Raw genomic sequence first — 17,336 nt, 5'->3', positions numbered from 1 at the left:
TGTTTCCACCTGTCAAGGGTAATGAAGATGTCACCTGTAACAGCTGTGGTGTTATATTTGGCTTCAGGTCAACATGGTTGCCCATTACTTGTGGGGAGCTTCATTGATTGTGTCTTTCTACTGCATTGTTTTATGTGCATGTTCAGCTTTCGGAAGACATACATTTTGGTGAAACACCCATGATCTTGACATTTAGTCTCTGCTTTGAATTGCTTTTTTCAGTATTCTTAGCTAGATTAAATTTAAGCAAGCCTGATTTGGCCCTTAATAGGAAAGCAGAGCTTCTCTTCTGTTTCAGGCTTAGGATGGCAGAATGGGAATAATCTGGTTGACTCGGTTTGACCAGTCCTAACATGGATGCCCTTTTATGGATGTCACAGTCTACTTTAGGCCCATACAAGTGCGGCTGGTGGTATCTTTTCATATCCGCTTCTACCTCACCATAGCACCTGAAGCTGGTCCTTGGAATTAGCCCCCTTCCTTTAGTAAGGTCTTTTTATGTACTGCAGTTTATGCCATTGTTGAATAGTGGCCAATCCGTATATTGAGTGGGCTCTGACGTTGTTCTTACTCCAGTTAATTTAAAGTAGCTTGGATTCCCAAGTAAATTCCAAGAAGTCAGACAGAGCACAAATTATATTTCAGTTGCACTGACTTGTGTAAAACTCTGATAGTGTTATTATTTAAGATTTGCCTCCAATATACAGACTCTGTATGGGTCTATATGTAAATATTTGGGCCACTACCGATTAGCTTCTCTGCACCTGTTAGTGCTGTAAGAGGATAGGATAATATACTGCAAGTAGTGCATGGGTTTTGCTTAGCTACAGTAAGTAGGAAAATGTTTTTCATCGCTGCCTTTTGTTACAATACGTTAGTGGAAAAGGTTAGGAAAACTGAGGTCTCGCCCTAGTCACGAAGACACCTAGTTACCAATGTGAGTTATCACCTGGAGAATACTTAGTTAGATACAAGTTTTGGAGAGAAAAAATTGCACCTTTCGGACTTATTTATATGATAATATACTTGTGTGTCTTGAATGTGGAAGCTTTCCTAGTTTAGCTTTTTTCCATCTTCGCATCAGCTCTTGGCGTTGATATATTGGCCATGTCTTAAAATGCTTCATGTATTAGAAATGTAAAGACTACCGAAATTAATCCATACAAATCAAGACTATGTTATAATGTGCAACTGACTGGTGCAGCTTGGTGGCACTGGATAACTGTCTGGAATGATTACAGGTGGACTTGATTATTTTGTCTTAGAGGTGTGTGATGAAAGTTGGGTGAGATCTTGACACGTCTGATCAAGTTGAGGCACACTTGACAAATAGGATGTGCTTCGTGCGTCATTTATTAGATATCCCTGAATAAAGAAAAAGTTGCATGGTGTATGTTTATTCATTTCTTGCTAGACTGGTAGTGTGATCTGAGAGTGTGAGCTAATGCTAAAACGTGGTTCTATGAAACCAACAGAAGGTGATGGAAGGAATGCTTGTAATTTGCCTAACCATTGGCAATTGCTTGGGGTACCTTCCCAATGATGGGTTGGAATACTACCCCAAGTGATTGCCAGTGGTTAGACAGATTGCAGACATTCCTCTCATCACCTTTTGCTTGTGTTCCAGTTCAGGAGGACCTAGCCTGGCAGTTTGTGCTGGACTGTTCCCATGAGAAACAGGGGGTCAAGACTGATTTGCATATGGCTGAGGTGGCATAGTGAGCAAAAGAACGAGGAAATAGAGTGCTACCTGGAGTGCTTGCCAGTGGTTAGACTTCTAGCAAGGAGCCTCCCACCCCTTTTTTGTGTGTTTCTGCTGGGTCTATACCTGAAGTGGTACTGGCACAGCTGAACGGAAGTACACAATGACCTTCAGGAGGGGGAGCTATGGGCCCATCCCTGAAGCAGTGAGATCGAACATCATGAAATGCCTCAAACGAGGGTCCACTACCCACCCCCAAAGAGGTAACTGATTTTCATATTCTTATATGAAAGGCAATATAGGAAGACTCCATTAGCCTCTTCGCTCCTTGGCTGAGAGTATTGGGCAAGTAGAATGACGGCTGGGGTAGGCCTATCGGGGAGTACTGAAAGCACATTTGCTCCAACAGCTAATGGTGCTCAGAAAGCAAAATATATGGGAGAATCCTTGAGATGCAATCAAGGCGAAAATAGAAAATAGAAAAGAGGAAAATGCATCCCAGGCTATTGGCCGTCAGTGCCCGTGCCCTCCCAGGCTATTGGCCGTCAGTGCCCGTTCCCTCCCACCTCAAGTAGCAAACACATCAAGGCCGCATCAGTTCTCCAGGAGTCAAAACATCATTAAAGTTGGGCCTAGTTGTATATGTCATATAATCCATCTCGTTTATTAGAGTGTGTTTCAATTGAGAACCTTTTTATATTCCTGCAAATCTGGGTGTCAGACGTTCTTTCTCAATATTACCATCTGCATCTAAATATGCATTCTTGCTTTTCATTGTCTGTGGTTGTCAGCGTATTTTGCTCAAACAGTGTATATCAGTGGTTCCCAACCTGTGGTCCGGGCACCCCTGGGGGTCCGCAAAGCCTTCTTAGGGGGTCCGCGAGAGCCTAGAAAATTAAAAATTATTAACACATATTGACAAATTAGGTCCCCAGCTTCCAGTAATGACTCAGGCAGGGGTCCCCGGATTCCCATGATGATTCAGTGGGGGTCCCTGGGTTCCATTAATGTTAAAGTGGGGGTCCACAGAAATCAAAAGGTTGGGAACCACTGGTGTATATGAATGAAACTACAGAAATGCATTTCCTTTAGGGGACCCAATTGATTCTGACTGTGAGTGTTAAAGCTGTAGCATTAATGGACTAATGAGAAAAATGTCTATGTAAAATGTAAACTATTTTTAAGGTCTTTCTTTGCAATTGTTATTCAAGAAAGGAAGTTGTGATATCGGCTGGTGTTTTACCTGGGCTTTTTTTTTTTTTGTTAGCCATTCTGAAATGATTTGCTTTCAGCCTCACACCCACCATCTTCAGAAGTGGGCATTGAGCTTGTTTCTTTCCGCCTTTTTTCTTTTCGCTTTCAAGTTCTCTGTCAAGATGTCACTGCGTTGAAAGCGTGTTGTATGACTGTCCCAATGTATTAAGGCAACTCGGGGTTCCTTTAATCAAGTGCATATAAGAGGAAATTTGGAGTGGCTTCTCCATGTTGGATTTTGATGTCCCCAGTTCGTCTAAGCCTTAATGGAAGAAACTAAAATAGTTGTGTGATGTTGGCCCAGGATTGCAAGGTAACACGTGAATAAAGGAACGTTTTCAGAGTCCTATTGAAATGAGTTACAGGACCAGTTGTTTTCTTCTCTCCTTTTTTTTTTTTTTTTTTTCCTCCAGAATGTGATCTGCATTCAGTGATCCTGGGTTGCGATTCATGTGCTTCAGCACTGTCAAAGTCAGCAGCTAGCAACATAAGTAGACATCAGTATTGGTGCTGTGACTCCTTTTTTTTGTTTCATGGAAGAAAAATGACTGGCGATCATTGTGCCTTGCATTTCTTTTTGACAGTATCTGTATTCAAGTTTAGCAAGTAAAGATATGGAGATTTAAATAATTGAATAGTCCATGAATTACATCAAAACATCACACCCATTTGTGTTAATACTATTACTCCCAAGTTGAACAGTATTTTTTTAAAAACTTTTTATAAATCTAAGCAGTACCAAACAGGTGTTGTGCCCTGTGTAAAGAACTGATCTAGAAACTGTTGATTTCTTCATAAGGAATCCGCAGAACTAGTCCCGAAACTGGAATGGCTAGAAAAATGAAACTAGTAACAATGAAGTTCTGAATTTGACCTAAGTTAGGCAAGAAGTGAATCATGGGTGGTGGCAGAAACGGGAAGGATAGAAAGGGGAGAGTGAGATGAAGGTGAGTTGTGAAATGTGATTCAGATAAAATACGTTGAGTAGTACTGGCTGGAACCTGTTAAGAATAGTGGAGAGGGCAGTGTGGTGTTTAATAAGCAGTGGAGGGGAAAATACTGCTAAGAAATGGATTAGCAGAATTAATAGGAATATATTACAAACTCAAGAGGTGTTTTTTTTCTTTTTTTCCTACTAGACCAAACACAGGCCCTCGGTGCATCTTGGCAGTTCCAGCACAGAGTTCCGTAGGGTAGAGACTATGGAGAAAGACTGATACTGGTACCATATTGCTTACATTAAAAACAAATCTTTTATAGGCCGAGAAAATGAGTCATAGTATCAAGACGTAGGCAGTCCAATCCGATAGCTGTAGAATCATTAAACAAATATACAGAAAGCCAACATAGTGGCAGCGGACAAGGTTAGTATAAACTTGTACATATCTAACATCCTACAGCAACCCTCGTGGTGGATGTTCCAGTATTATAAAGTGATATATTGTCAATACATCAGCAATGCATCCTAGTACTAAACGGTAGCATATACTTAAAGCATAAGTAGGAGTGAGAAAGTAAGTTAGTAGTGGTTCCCAAAAGTTTCTAGGCCTTGTGGCCTCTGAGAAGAATTGCAATGTGGATCTCAGACCACTCTAAGCATGGGGTCTTGTTTTTCAGCCTGACTTGAAAACAAGGGGCTCTGCGAACCCCCCTCCCCCCAAGACTATGGTGACCCTGTTTGCCCAATATTATCACTGTAGTAGTTAGTTTGCAAAAGGCCTCGGGGGCATTTTTGACATAACCAAGAAGGACTTTGTCTCTAGTAAGCCCATGTTCTTTCATCTCCTCACAGCCCCTGTAACCTGACCCCAGAACGCAGCAGCTATGGAGCAGCTATGGAGCAGCTCAATGCCATATGTATAAAATCTGCCTCCTCAGCACCACACCTTCAACATCTGGTGTCATTTGTAAGCTAGTATATGGCCATAGCCATTGGAGAGGGGGGCAGGGGTGGAGGGGGGAGGGTCAGGTATGTCCTCTGCAGGAATTTATAATGAACTAATCTGTGCCCACCATTAGGGGAAACTTCCCTGGTTTGCTGGCAACAGTACTTACACATCATAAATGACCTTGCCCAGTTCTGCAAACCACTGTTTTTGCACGTGGTGGTGGTAGGTCCGTCTGTCATTTCTATTGTTACATTGTACAATCTGGTTATTAGTTTGATTGGGTGCGGAGCAGATAGTAGGATGGGCCATTCTGTCGGTCCTTTAGGGAATGTCACATAGTCCATGAATTGCGTGGTGGTTCCTACTATATGTAATGGTATCCATAAGTGTTTGTCTTGTTCCTCAGCATTCCTGATCGGTCTTAAACTTGTGATCTTTAAACAGGTCTCCCAATGTGTTGATCTGTTTCTAGCTAAGTTGTGTGAGTATAAGTACAGTCTATCTGCAGTGGGCAGTAATGTTTGATTGCAATGTGGGACGAATAGACCACTGGGATGCTGCACAGTGACACCAGAAAGGACTGTGCCCGTGTAGTTCATGTCACCTTATGTGTATCATCGTGTAGCTCTAGCAAACAGAGTATGGAGATGGGTTGGATGTATCAGTCAGTCCCTTTTCAAGAGAGATGTGTGGTGAAAATCTACTGTTATGAATCCAATGATGTATGAATTGTACCTGTGCTACTATGTAATACGCTTCAACATGCTGTGCATCTCTTGTGGATTGTGGGAGTTACCCAGATTTGTGTGCCCATTTTTAGAGCTCTAAGAGCTTGGAGGCCAATTCCTCTGCATATTCTTCATAAAATTCTGCGGTGAGACCGTTGCCTCAGGGAGCATTACTGTTTTTAAGCTATTTAATCACTAATGACATACCAACATGCGTTCTTCATGCTTATCCAGACCTGGGTTTGCCAGGTCTAGGTGTACAGATCCTTATAGAAGTCAGTAAATGTGTCTTAAATTTTGGCTGAATCACGCACCATGTTGCCCTCTGATGTGTGTACATGAGTTGCGGCCCAGCAAGGTTTAGTAGTGTAACTAGCATCTCGCCATCGGTCGGCCTCACCGTATTTCTGGGCATGCCCATATTTACTTGGAAATGTCAGCTCCCTGTGGACCTCCTGTTTGAATTTCAGCAGTTTAGCGTGCATTGGTCCCAGTGTTGCCCTATTTTAGATTTTGTCATAAGGATGTTCCAGGTCATACAGCTCCCATTCTAAACATGTAAGCCTTGTTCTATTTTTTTAGGATGCCATTCCCTTTTGCAATACATTCCCACTTATGACAACCATAGGTGCTTCCCACAGGGCTGTGGTGGAAGAAACTAATCCCTCTGTTTATCTTCAAGTATTTTCTAATATCCTGCCTTATTTCCTCCTGGAAAATTAGGTCCAGGAGGTTCTTGGGTTGGAGGCTCCACATATATATCTGGTGTCAATATTTGGGTATCCGCACAATTAACAGCACTGGGGAGTGGTCCTAAAATGTCTTTGACAGGTGATCTTTCTCCCTCAGCCAGCCCACTACATCCTCAGACCCTAATCAGAAATCAATGGGGACGGAGTCATCGTGCACCGATAAATGGAATGGGTATTACCTCTTAGTCTGGTATTTACGATCTTCATAAGTCTGCAAGGTCATAACAGTGTATTATACCCAGTAGTGAACTTTGGGCTGGTCTGGCTTTTTTTTCTTCTTTCCGGTCAGAGCAATTGAGCTCTATATCCAATATAAGTTTATTGTTCCCCCGCCCACTTATGATTGTGCAGGGGTCAGTCTCCCCACAGTATTTTACCATTGTCGGAAAACAAATGTGGGCTCTCTGTGTTTGGCCCATAGTTTTTGATGATTGTGATGTGGGCATTGTTCACTATTTCCTGCAAGATGATAAATCTACCCTCTGGATCTCTTAAGGTTTTTATATGCTGGAATTGCACTGATTTCTTAATTATTATTGCTACTTTTAAGTAGGTAGAATAGGAGGAACATTTTCTGTGTGGGCCAGGTTATTCTCATAGATAGGTGGGAGATGTGTTTCTTGCATTAGTGCAATGTCCATTGTCTAGACCTATAGGCGAGTATTTGTCTGCAGTTGCGGGGGCTTTGAGACCCCCGCATGTTGCTATCTATAAGGGGTGACAGCTGCTATCATGTCTGCCAGGAACAGTAGCTGTATCTCTAATAATATTGTGAACTGCTGAGTAAAGTGAAATATAAATAAGTGACCTATACCACTGTCACAGGCTTCCGAGTCCCAGTTAAGACTCAAATCATTGTCTCTTCTAACGCTTGAACAAAGAAATTTAAGATAGAAAAATGCCTATTCCCACTTAAGCATAAAGCACGGGAAGGCTAGAGCTGCAAGTCATGTGGCGTTATACCAATTCATAAGTAAAAGCATGTAAATAAGACATCTGATCAACATTGTACATGTTGAGGTCTTAGCGAGGTGTTCAACATCTTTGGGGGCTACACCTTGGCTCCAAATAATCTGATCATTCCTGGTTCAAGTAAATAAAAATCATGCCATACGAGACAGGTAGAGTTTGATTCCATCAGTGTAGTTGGGACTTGGTGTTCCTTCTGGCGGTAGTATCATTCAATCTCTTCTAGGGATGACCCTGTGGTAACATCTTGTCTTGAAGCAGAGCCATGGGTTTCCCCTTGTTTATGAAGGAAGGCGAGAGCTCTCGGGGTCTGTATACACTGGTGTCTTGCCCTTTCATGTGAAACTGAGTCGTGCCGGGTATTGCATGCATATGATATGCTTCCTTCTTGAAGTTTATCCTTGATGTGGAGAGATTTCCTCCTGTCTTCATGCACTGACTGACTTCGTATCGCGTTTATTTTGCCACGCTAGCCAATTTTAAAAACTGGTCCCTGCCTTTATAGTTCAAACAATTGGTGATTATGGTGTTGTGGGACTGCTTCCTTTTGAAGTACCCTCTCCTCTGTTGAGAAAGCATCCTGTAAAGCAGGAATGACACCAAATCTGATAGCCCCACAACACAGGCCATGGTGTCAAAATGTGGACTATTATTTCCCTCTGTCCATCAAAAACCATGCCAGTCTTCCTTCTTGGTTTTTCAGGATCACCTTTATTTACGGTCTGGATCCTTACTGCAGTATTGCATGCAAAGACCCATTCAGCAAGTCTCAAGGCATATCTGACTGCGCATACCCTATATACATTTGAAATACGATGGTTTGCATTGTTTGCTCCTGGCCACATTTCATTGCTCACTACAATCACATCTGCTGGTCATCAAAGTCACACTGTCCTATTTGTACTGCGAGTGTCTGTTTTTCGTGTCTGGGCTAACCACTAACTTCCCTTGAGGCCAAATATGCTCATCGGAGTACAAAGGTCAGTAGGTTATTTCTTGGACTAGATTGTATTATTTTTACCAAAGGTCACAACCCCCACCGCATGATTAGCACATATACTGAAACTCCGGTTTCAGTACATATTTTACTGGTGTATCTATTTTTGTCTTGTGTATATTTTTCGTGCAAGATGGAGTTACTGTGGACATTTCTGTTTCCACATTACCCCCACCCCCTTCTTGTTGATCACCCATTTGATGCTGGTGATCTGGGGCTGTCCCCAGTTGTGCATTAGCCTAATTTTTGTCATAAACAAACTAATCCCTATTCTACCCATGTTTGCCATCTCTCTGGCAGCATTGTATTATTTTTTGGAAGTAATGGCAACATAGCAGTATTACTATTATGATGGGCAGGAGGGCTTTAAATAACCCTGACATCCAGGATGTTAACCCTGAGAACCACCCTGAAAACCAGTCGGTAGGTTTAGTTGGGTTCGTTGCCATGTAATCTGAGTGTGCCAAGCTAGGATACTGTTGTCTTCATTTCTTAGAATGAACATACAGCAGGAGGGGCTGATCTTGGCACACACTCCTCCTTCCATGGCCATTAATAAGTCCAGTACAACATGATGCTGCGTCACCATTATTCTTATTGCTCTTTTCTGATAGCATTAAAACCATCATCTGTGCCATTCACTAATAACATAAGTTCACATCTGGCGTTAGCAACTACTTGCGAGACTGGAAACAGTCCTCTGGGGGACATACTGCTGCTCTAAACCTCACTTTTGAGGAATAGTAGAAACTCATGTCGAGGGCAAATTGTTGACAGATTCTCCTCTTCTATCTGTTTGTTAGGTCATGCTTTCTTTTCTGTGCATGCGCATAAATGTCTTCCACTGTGCCATTTTATTGCAGTGGTACTACTAGAGTTTAGGATTTTTTGCATAACAAGGGTGTAGGAGGCTTGCCTGGTTTGTAGTGGGTACTTACACCTTATACCAGGTCCAGTTATCCCTTATTAGTGAAGTAGTAGTGTTCTAGCAGCATTGGCTGACAGAGGTAGCTATAGCAGAGCAGTTTAGGCTGAGCTAGGAGACATGCAAAGCTCATGCAGTACCACTTATAGTTACACAGTACTTATACACAAGCAAAGACAATACTCAGTGTTACCAAAAATAAAGGTATTTATTTGGGTGACACAATACTCCTTCTGGAGGTAAGTATTATACACAATATATGCACTAGACACCAAAATTAAACAAGTAAATAGTCATAGAACAATGCAAACAGTAGGAAATCCTATAGAATGGGAGAAAATAGGCCTAGGTGCAACACAAACCATATACTAAATAAGTGGAATGCGAATCTCAAATTCCCCCCTAGACAAGTGTAGTGTGTGCAGAATCGCTGGGATAGTAAGAATACAGTAAATGTAAGTAAATTACCCCACCCCAGAGCCCAGAAAAGCAGGAGTAAAGTACTGCAAGTTTCCTTAGGACACACTACACCTCGTTTTTGGGATTTTGCAGCAGCCAACCAAGTCTGCAAAGAACAACTGCTGGATTATTGGACCAGAAGACCTGCAAAGGAAGGGGACCAAGTCCAGAAGTCTAAGTTCGAGCAAGGACAGGAGCCCCTGCCAACCCAGAAGAGGGTGCCAAAGAAGAGTCCCTGGTTAGTCGAAGACTGTAGAAATGCACCCTAGGAAGATGCCAGCGGGTTCCTGCATGATGTAAAAGATGTCCCACGGCCTGAAGATCGTTGCAGACGAGATTTCGTGTTGGAAGGCGCTAACAAGCCTTGTCTACGACAAAAGTGCGTTTTTTTGTCAGAATGGTGCTGGATGGACCCAGGAGGGACCTGGGAACTCAGCTCTGTGTGAGGAGGAAGAGGGGGCTCTCACCACTTTAGAAAGCCCTCGGGATGCCAGTCAGCACCCCCAGAAGCCTCAGGATCCAGGTGCAAAATGCATTTGATGCAGTACAACAATAGAAGGTTCCACGCCGCTGGAGAACAACTCGGGGAGTTGAGCGTCACAGGGTGGCGTACTGGGGACCTGAACCAGGCTGTTCACGAAGGGATTTTGCAAAGAGTGCACAGAGGCCTCAGGAGGTGAAGAAGACACAGTACACAGGGGTACTGTCGTTCTCGTGGAAGGCAAGGTCTAACCTTTTCCAAATTGCGTCAGCAGGAACTCAGGACAGTCTGTCTATGATGTCCACCCTCTGTGTCCTTAGGAGCACGCTCGTCGTTGTGAGTGGAGCAGTCCGTCTGGTGCAGGATGAAGACCGAGTCCCCAGAGCTTGCGCACCGTGAAAACTGTTGCTGACTTGGAGCTGAGGTTGCAGAAAAAAGTGTAGACACTTTGTTGCAGTTACAGCGTTTCTTGGAGCAGACTATGGTTCATCCGAGGTCAGAAGAGTCTGAAGTTGTTACAGAGGATTCCTTAAGGAAACTTGCAAGCAGAATCTGAAGAGAACCCACAGGAGAGAGCCTAAATAGCCCTGGAGGGGTCTCTGATGTCACCTGCTGGCACTGGCCACTCGGAGCCCTCCAGAGTGCCCCCACACCGTGCAAAGCAAGATGGTTGAAGTCTGGGACACACTGGAGGAACTCTGGGCACCACCCCTGGGGTGGTGATGGACAGGGGAGTGGTCACTCCCCTTTTCTTTGTCCAGTTTCCCGCCAGAGCAGGGGACAAGGGGTACCTGAACCGGTGTAGACTGGTTTATGCAAGGAGGGCACCATCTGTGCCCTTCAAAGCATTTCCAGAGGCTGGGGGAGGCTACCCCTCCCCAGCCTGTAACACCTATTTCCAAAGGGAGAGGGTGTAACACCTTGCTCTCAGAGGAAATGCTTTGTTCTACCGTCCTGATACTGGGCTGTCCAGCCCCAGGAGGGCAGAACCCTGTATGTGATGTGACAGCAGCTGTAGCTGCAGTGCAAGCCTCAGAGAGCTGGTTTGGCAGTACTGGGGTCCATGGTGGAGCCCCCAGGATGCATGGAATTTGCTCCCCAATACCAGATTTGGAACGGGGGTGGGGGGACAATTCCATGATCTTAGACCTGTTACATGGCCATATTCGGAGTTACCATTGTGAGCCTACATATAGGTATTGACCTATATGTAGTGCATGCGTGTAATGGCGTCACAAAGTCTGGGGAAGTGGCCCTAAACTATGTGGGGGCACCTTTGCTAGTGCAAGGGTGCCCTCACACTTAGTAACTTTGCACCTAACCTTCAGCAAGTGAAGGTTAGACATATAGGTGACTTATAAATGACTTAAGTGCAGTGAAAATGTCTTTGAAATAGTGTGTGCACTATTTCACGCAGGCTGCAATGGCAGTCCTGTGTAAGGGTTTGTCTGAGCTCCCTATGGGTGGCAAAAGAAATGCTGCAGCCCATATGGATCTCCTGGTACCCCAATGCCCTGGGTACCTAGGTACCATATACTAGGGACTTATAAGGGGGGGGGGGGGGGGTCCAGTATGCCAATTGAAATTGGTAAGTGAAGTCACTGGCCTACAGTGACAAATTGAAAAGCCAGTCAGAGCATAAGCACTGAGGTTCTGATTAGCAGAGCCTCAGTGACACAGTTAGGCACTACACAGGCATACACATTAGGCCACAAACTACGAGCACTGGGGTCCTGGCTAGCAGGATCCCAGTGAATCAGTAAAAACACACTGACACACACTCACAAACAGGCCAAAAGTAGGGGTAACCATGCTATAAAAGAGGCCACTTTCTCACAAAGGTAACAAACACCCTGCCAATTTCTGGGCAGTTGATTATGTGCTTGTGTACCACATACCCAGTACATATCCATTAATGCTGCTGTTCCTTCTTGTAGACTGATCTGATGTAATTTGACACTTGTTGTTACTACCTACTAGCTGTTTCCCATTGCCTCAAACATATAGTATTATTCAAGGCTGGACAAAATATGTATTGGTGTTGGTATTAGATCAAAATACGCCATACTTGCTGTTTCTTGTTCCCATATGGCACTACATCCTATTTTTCTTTTCTCATAATTGGTAGCATTTGAAGATACTTCCTTTCATCCATTTGGAGGGACAAATAGCACTAGTTTTTAAAACCCACTGCCTCCTCTTGTATGCTGCTCCTTTAAACATCAGTGTAAGCCATTTTTCACAATCTTTCGCTGTGCTATTCACATATGTTTTACTCCTATTGGTACAGTGTCTGTCTGCTCTTCTTCCTAATACTGCTGTGGTATTCAGCTTTATTGCTCTGAAATATTATTAGAACACTGTTTCAGCCCCCAAAGCAGCAGGACATTAATGTTAACAGACATCTGCACGGTATGTTCTCTCCTTCATTCTCCTTATTTCAGTACTGTCTGACACATTTAGTATTATTGAGCAAACAAAACATGACTTCACATGACTTAACTGAGTATTACCTGGCAGTAGTGTGTAAACCTTTGTACCAAGTGTTCCTCATCCATAATGGGTGTAGTGAGTGGTCGGTAAGTCTTCTTTTTTTTTTTGGCTTAGGTGATCGGGCAAATATATACCTATTAACCCTGGATCCTTGTGGCGTTACCATTGCATTGTTACCTTGCAGATCTTTATCTCGTTAGGAGGGGGTCAGTAACATCTGAAAATGACTACCTATCAGGCTCTGTGTGAGGGACAGCATCACAAACAGAAACAAATAGCAACAAAAAATAAATGCAGTCCAACATCTGCTCTTTATCTTAGTCCCTCCTTTGCTTACTCCTGAGCAGGAGGAAGGATGTGTTATTAGGACAGTTGTACATCTGAATCAAGTGCTTCAGTTACTGCTATTGGTGTTAAATAAATCACTTTTTAGGGGCTGAGAAAATGTACGCCCTTCCACTGGTGTGCGACGGTCTTCATGATAGTTGTTGATCTTCGGTACCACTGGTGTGGCGGTGGACCTGACTTGTTGCAGCTGAACTTGCTTTGAGAACTTGCACAGACCGTGCTAATGCACTCATATATGCTGACATCTCTTGCCATACTAAATCAATTGTTTTTTGTGCATCAGTATTTTTTCTATGCGGCACATAGCCCATAGGCATTAGCCTGCCTGTGAATGATGGGCAGCTAGAGCCAACGGTAAACAATAAAGCCAGTTTACATTCAAGATGACTGATAATGTTCTTATTTTATCCTTCAGAGCACCATTAAGGCGCTCAACAATTCATCTGCTGTGTGAGTAATAGGATGATAAGTGTTGAATGCCTAATAATTTAGTCGCTTGCTCAAATTTTTTACTGGCTAAATGTTTCCCATTATCAGAGCAAATCCCTTTTGGAATTCACATCTGGGGATGACTTTTTAACTAAAAATTTGGCTGCACTTTTGTACCTCGGGTGAGGCAAGGGCCTGCCTCTATCCATCTAGAGAGTGGACATAAGACTACAATTAAACATCTCATATTTTGGCATCTGTGAATCATGTCCACATAATTTCTGTGTAACTCTTGAAAAGGGCCTTTGGGTCTTGGAATGGAGGATGATGGTGCAATTTCTTGTCTTGTGGTTCCGTACTGTTTGCAAATGAGACATTGATGTAAAAACATATATATTAACTCAGTCTGCTCAAAATATATCCAGTAGTTTTATTTTTGGTACATGTAATGGCAAATGTAATTGAGTCAGTGCCAAGTGAAACAACTTCTGTGGCATCACTAGCTTTCCTGTGTCTGTCGATAAAGAAAATTACTTGAAACCATACATCCTCTGTTTTACCAAACTTCTTTCTCTTCTGTAGAAGCTGTTTCCTGTATGTCCTGTAAATGATGTGCTGCTAATGTGAGATAAGATACATCACTGTCATCAATGTCTGTCAATGGTTCCACTAGAAATTGAGCTAGGTTCATTGTGTGATCAGACTATTTTAATAGGGGCATTGGAAAGTATTAATTCATATCGAGATGCTCTGTGTATGTAGTTCAGGTACTTATTGCAGAGTTGCAAAGGGGTGCATGTTCTATGTATAGTGTTGTGGGACTCCGTGCTGTTAACATAGATGCTTTTTCTACTTCAAATGCTGCAGCCGCCAGTCCTTGTTCACTTGGAAATTGTCCTTTTTATTATCTCATCTAATTGCCCACTGAAATAGGCTAGGGGTTTATGACCCATAGCATACTTATGCGTTCGTGCCGCTCTCATGGTATCTCTGTTAATATGGGAGAAGAGAAAAAACTTTATCCGGTGTTGCTAACACTGGGTCAGTGGCTATACAGTCATTTAATTATTTGAATATTTGTTGCAATGGTGGTGTCCAGTGCAGTGTCATGGTCCCTGAAGTAATGCCCTTGATCATCTGGTACAAGGATGCAGTCTTAGAGCTGCAATCAAAATCCACTGTCTCAAAACGTTGCATAACCCTGAGAATTTCTGTAATGCCTTCACTGTCTGGGGTAGTGGTTGATCTCTAACTGCTTCCACTCTGTCTTGAGTAACGTGATGGCCCTCAACAGACACTATCTGTGCTAGGTCCTATACTTGCTGTTGAGCAATCTGCAGTTTCTGCTTTTCAACTTTGTAACCTTTGTATGCTAACAGTATCAGTAATTCCAGAGTGTCCTTTTCACACTGTGGTTTAGTGCCACTGCTAATCATCGCATTTTGTAACACTGTACATTGAAAATTCATCATATCATTCCTCAAACTCTGTTTAAAAACTGAGGGTTACTCAATACCCTTGAGGCAAACAAGAATACAAATATTGAATTACGGAGAATGTAAGTGCTGTCAAATAAGTCTCTGGGTGTAAAGGTACACCCTAAAATTAATTCTTTAAATCAATCACTGTAAACCACTTTGCTGTGTTTGGGATGTTGGTTAAGATCACTGAGGGGTCTTGTACTATGGTAAACTCTTGTACTGCAATAGCATTCAGGGGGCGAAAAAGCCTGTACCACCCTCCAATTATTTCCCTGTGATTTGCACATGGGAAAAATCGGGTTGTTGCATGATGAGGGCTATGAGTATAAAACTCCCTGCTTCACTAAGGCTTGTATGATAATTGCTATTTCTTCATTTGCTTTTCGTGACCTAGGGTACTGCCTAACTCTGGGCAATTGTGCATTTTCCTTTGGTGTTGCCTTAAAAGGTTCATTGCTCTAGTAATCCTGCATAGCTTGAATCTTGTGACCATAGCTGTGAGGTACCTATGCAAGTAATTCACCAACTTCCTTTTGTTTTACAGGATGTCCATTGGGGCCACACTTCTCAAATTTTAATCTCTCTTGCTTCTTGAAGCACTAACCGCAATGTCCTGCACTTTTTCTTTTTATCTGAAATATTGGAAACTTTGACTCCTGGAACTCTGAATATCACTATTGCCCACAAATTATGCTTGTGGTCTTCTGCTTCTAGAATCCCCAATGTTTTTGTTAACCTGATACTGTTTAGGTATAGCACTAATATTTCTTCTGTTTCTTCAGATCTGGAAATTCTGGCCTAAACCATGATTTACGTGGTGTCTCTATCCACTTGCAATACTGGTTCTGTCCTTATGAATTTCATTACGCCTTTCTGTAGCAGGGAAACATTGAGGGGTACGCCTCTCATTTGTACTTCTGCATTATTTCGGGCAGTTTGTAAGACCAAACACATGGATGGTAACCCTGGTGTGGAACAAAGCATTGTCCTATAATCATTGAATTTAATGGACATGTTCAGTTTGTGTAACAAATCTCTTCCCAATACATTTTTAAGAGCTTGAGGGCGCATATAGCAAAGATTTGGAAACTACAGAATCACGTACCTCAACTGGAATCTCACAGATGTATTGTACTGTCATTATTTCACCTGAGAACTCTTGTGCTGCCATTGTTTTATTTGACAGTGGCGTAAACCTCCATGTCTGATGCACAATTTGGTTGCTCCTGTAGCAATCAAGAATTTATATTTTCTTCAAACTATACTAATGGACGCTATAGGCTCTTGTTTGTAATGCAACATTTTTGCTGTCACGGGGCACATCAGGGTCTGTGGTGCAGACCTTCATGGCGTGAAGAATGAATTAGTCCCTGCTTGAAAAATTGTGCTCCCCATCATTGGCTGTGTACAGGTTGTGCTGACTGTGGCGTCTGATGAATAGTGGATATTATCATCCCTGTCTGATAATTCTGTTGTATCATTTGCATTGGCAGTTGTGGAGCCACTTGTGGTGCATTATACGGGAAACCTTATGGCTGTTAATGGTACTGTTGTGCAGGCGAAAAAGTCCCTGCAGGGAAACAATTTCCTCCTTGTCCCAGCTGTGCTAAAAACATTTGATTGTCTCAATAACATCTTGGCTCGTCCCAATAGGGTATTGATTTCTCCCTTGATTGTCTTGACTGTTTGGTGTATCCTGCCTCCTCCTATGGCGTTCTTTTGTTGCATTTCATGAGACTAATTATCTCTTTCTGTGTTATGTCATCCTTGTTCCTTCCCGTTTCATCCAGTGTCACTCCTCATTTGAATCCAACCCATATACACACACCCGTTGGTTCCTCATTGCATGGGACCAGTTTATCCTTTGGCTCAATTGATTTTTGTCTTGGTCTCATTACGTTATGGCCGTCTCATGTTCCACCTTTGAGAAAAGTACATATTCATATTTATATCCTGTTGTGTCTATTCCTGCCTCTTGCAACAATTTAGGAATGTTTTATGAAATACTTAAGACACAAATTACTGAAAATAGTTTGTTGCTCCTGTTTTGTTTTACATAAACAGTTATCCGTTTCAAATGAGCCAAAAATCATATTTTGTTTTGAAACACTTAATTTTTTCCACTTTCTTTTTTTTTTTTTTTTTTTTTTTTTGTAATAACCAGAGAACAATACTTTGGGTTAAATGTGATAAGGTTTGCTTTTATTATTTGTTTAGTCAGAACTGGTATACTTAAGTGCTTTGCAAGGTGTTTTCCGAGGCAGTGGGATAAGTCTAACTAAACAAATGGCAGGAAGACAGTCCATTTTTATGTTGAAGCCTAGCAGACGGGGCATCCGTCTGGTTTGTTAGCAGCATCATTGGGACATTCAGAAAGCTTCCCTGGGAATGCATTCCACCCTTTGCTTACCATTGGCTTTGTGGTTTGT

General features: G+C 42.6%; 1 protein-coding gene across 6 annotated transcripts in view; it reads left to right on the top strand.

The window, feature by feature from the left end:
- CNOT4 (CCR4-NOT transcription complex subunit 4) overlaps positions 1–17,336 on the top strand; it is a 534,336-nt gene that overhangs the window by 31,975 nt on the left and 485,025 nt on the right. The window lies entirely within an intron of this gene.

This window comes from Pleurodeles waltl, chromosome 4_1 (assembly GCF_031143425.1).
Source record: "Pleurodeles waltl isolate 20211129_DDA chromosome 4_1, aPleWal1.hap1.20221129, whole genome shotgun sequence".
Classification (NCBI taxonomy): Eukaryota; Metazoa; Chordata; class Amphibia; order Caudata; family Salamandridae; genus Pleurodeles; species Pleurodeles waltl.
Note: the sequence above shows the minus strand (reverse complement) of the source record. Positions and strands in the feature narration are given on the sequence as shown.